The sequence below is a fragment of the Daphnia carinata genome, chromosome 7 (genome assembly GCF_022539665.2).
Source record: "Daphnia carinata strain CSIRO-1 chromosome 7, CSIRO_AGI_Dcar_HiC_V3, whole genome shotgun sequence".
Taxonomy (NCBI): domain Eukaryota; kingdom Metazoa; phylum Arthropoda; class Branchiopoda; order Diplostraca; family Daphniidae; genus Daphnia; species Daphnia carinata.
Window position 1 is genome coordinate 2109044 of NC_081337.1, and position 3477 is coordinate 2112520.

At 36.0% G+C, this 3477-nt stretch overlaps 1 long non-coding RNA gene across 2 annotated transcripts; it reads left to right on the forward strand.

Moving 5' to 3' along the window:
* Window positions 1–239: 239 nt before the first annotated feature.
* Window positions 240–2110, forward strand: LOC130703533 (uncharacterized). 2 transcript variants are annotated; one of them, XR_009004690.2, is made up of 6 exons: window positions 240–364; window positions 423–607; window positions 665–877; window positions 947–1149; window positions 1208–1672; window positions 1742–2110. It is a non-coding gene; the product is annotated as an uncharacterized LOC130703533 (long non-coding RNA). The 2 variants fall into 2 exon arrangements; XR_009004689.2 differs by having other exon boundaries at window positions 660–877; window positions 1742–2108.
* Window positions 2111–3477: the final 1367 nt, after the last annotated feature.

The following is a 3477-nucleotide window of genomic DNA, read 5'->3' on the forward strand; positions in this document are numbered from 1 at the left end:
GCAACGTTTGTATCAATTTTTAACAGAAAATGCCGTTCCCTGAAGAAAATAACAATAGACTTGTTTCGGATAGTTTGATCTATGGAGTGATCAGTGATAATGTTGAGAAATCAAGGTATATAATAATAAAGTTTAAAGGTTATAATATGAGAGGAAGTTTTTGTAAATGGAAAAAGAGAAAACAAGAACTTGAAAGTGTCGTCTAAACAAAATTTATAGGAAATGAGGACCCAAAAAATCATGATTTCTAGCTTATTGACCAACATTCCAATTGAAAGTGTATCAACAGTTGACGATCTCAATAGCAATAAGGTTGGTGTTGAACAGGAAGAATGTCTAGCAGCTAACACCTCACACTTAACAGGTATGTGTTAATCTTTACGTTTAAGGAAGACGGGCCAGCTTATTCCATCTATTTTCAGGGAAAAGGCTGGATTTGTCTGATAGAACAATGAAAACCAAACTTAAAAGGAGTTAGAAAAATTGAAGAAGAAGAAATTAAAAAAGAAAAATAACAAGAAGTGGTCCTGAATTGCCCAACTTGCACAAGCCACCGAGGCAGCATCAGTGTCATCAACCTCTGATCCCACAGAGTTTGTCAAAACAGGTATTCCTGAACCAAGACCAACAAGTACACCGGTAACACCAATTTTCAACAGCGAAGGCTGCCTAGTATTCAGCAAATTTGATTTAGGAGAACTATCTAATCCCTCACCCATTCTGAACAAGAACACTTTAGATTGAAAAGTAGCAACGATAAAAAAAAACTCAAAGCCAAAGTGAAAATCTTGGATGGCCAAGCTGAAGTTGGAATGTGAGAAGTATTGAAGAGAAACAGGCATGAAAAGGTGCTTTGCAAAGAGCTGAAGGTTTTCAGGTAACCTTTCAATTTGACATACATATTTGTAAGATCTTAAATAATTTTAACCTTTCTGTATTGCAATAGGTAAAAAACAATGTGGAATGGCTTGCTAAATCTATTATGAAACAAGATGAAATCAAATCAGATAGTAAAAAGAAGTTGGCTGAACGCATCGAAGAATAGGAAAAGAGAAAGGAATAACAACAGAAAACGAGAAAAGCCAACATTAAGAAAAAGAAAACTGAGAAGAAAGAACATAAACTGAATGAACGCCTCACACTTAACAGGTATGTGTTAACATTTACATTTAAGGAAGACCAGCCAGTTTATTCCATTGATTTTCAGAGGAAAAGCTGGAATTGTCTGATAAGACAACGAAAATCCAATTTAAACGGAAGTTAGAGGGAATGAAGAAGAAATTAAAAAGAAAAAGTAAGAAGAAGAGGTCCTGAATTGCCAAACATGCTCGAGCCACCAAGGCAGTATCTGTGTCATCAACCTCTGGTCTTTCAGAGTTTGTTCAAACAGAAATTCCTGAACCAAGACTAGCAAGTACACTGGCAACACCAATTTTTAACAGTGAAGGCTGCCTAGTTTCCAGCAAATTTGATTTTGGAGAACTATCTAATTCCTCACCCATTCTGAAAAAGACCACTTTATATCCAGAAGTGGCAACGATTAAAATGAAAGAAAATAAAACTTAAACCAAAAATGAATATCTTGGTAGGCCAAGCTGAAGCTGAGAATGCAAGAAGCATTGAAGAGAAACAGGCATGAAATGGTGCTCTGCAAGTAGCTGAAGGTTTTCAGGTAAACTTTCAATTTGACAAAAATATTTGTAAGATCTTCAAAACTTTTAACCTTTCTGTATTGCAATAGGTAAAAGACTATGTGGAATTGCTTGCCAAATCAATTAATGAACGAGATCAAATCAGAAAGTAACATAAATTGCGCTGAACGAATCGAAGAAAAGGAAAAGAGAAAGGAATAACAACAGAAAAAGAGAAAAGCCAACATTAAGAAAAATAAAACTGAAAAGAAAGAACATAAAGTGAATAAACTAAAGAAAAAAGGCAAATTTACCGTATGAAAGACTGATACTGACTCATGGATGAGCTAAACTCTTGTTCTTTCATGTGCAGCCATGTCGTGATAGTTTTATAGAAAAATACACTGGCATGCCTTCCATGATCGTGGAAAATTTGAAGAAAAAATATCTTAGATTCATTTAAAAAGGTTTAGTGTCTTCACTAATAACAGACTCTCATTTAAAAAAAAAAGTCCGTCATGGTAGAAAATTGATTTGTCATTCTTAGTAGCTTTGTTAACGTAAAGTGTAAAGCTTCCTTATATCTCAATGTATTATGTGATGTGTAATTAGGTAATCAATAGCTGCTTGAAAATGTGCAAAAGGTGAAAACAGGACACGAAGAACGAACAGAATCATTTATAGCAGTAGGTTATGATTTTAATGTATTTATTGGGCTCTTTGTAATTGTTAAAAGAATTGAAAATGTATAAGGAATAAATGGCATTAGAATCAATATTGAATTACATAATCTTTGTTTTGGTCCTTGCCTCAGACGATAATTTAAGTTTGTAATATTATTCCTATAAACATTATTTATCAAATGTTAATGATAATAAACTAGTCTTCGTTATAACATATATTTTTGTTCCCAGCAACCACAAAAGCCCCGCGGAACTCATTCAGTTTCCGTATTCCCAACGAATCAGTGGTCTTTACCTATGGCATAAGTATCGACAAAAAGAAGCTATATGGGAGATGGACTGGGGGTTGGGGGAATAATGAAAGAGGGTGGACAGAACAAGGCTAAGTGCGAAAAACATTTATTTTTTGTATTACATTTAAAAAAGCGATGGTAGTTCAATAAACAAAAATTGTGAAAAATGAACTTTATTAAACGGGATATTAGCAATATATAAATACTAATATAATCCGAAATTAGATTGCAACCGAATAAATAGTCAAAGATTAACTAGCGTACAAACGCTAACATTGTTTGATCTCTGCAAACCTTAAAGAAAATCACGGTTTCAGCAACCTTTGTACACTCAAAATTCCACGGAATAGGAGGTGGGAAATACAATTTTCGAAACAAACATAAAGTTTGTAAGAAAATGAAAATTGAGCGGAGAAAAAGGCCCAGTCCAATGGAGAAAAAGGCCCACTTTTGAATTTGGAAAAAAGTTGGCCTTTTTCGTATGGGCCTTTTTCGTCTGGGCCTTTTTCGCGGGCCTTTTTCGTCTGGGCCTTTTTCGTCTGGGCCTTTTTCTCCGACCTCCTACCGGAGTTGCAACAATTGGCATTGTTGATCCTTGGAGCAGGACGACATCGCCAGCGGGTAATCTTGCCTCGAGTTGAATGCGACGTGACGTGTATTTTCTCAAAACTCCACCGGCGCCTTCTACGGTGAGTGCTTGCGGAGTACCGTTTATTCGTAGTCTAGAAATGAATCCGTCTCGGAAAAGGGTGCTGTCGCTACCTTCGTCGAGAAACGCGTTGGCTTTCACGATGTTCCCCTCTGCATCCAAGACATCCAGTCGAATCATTCCAACGGCAGTTTTCTTCCCCTTTGATAAGCTGGCACGGG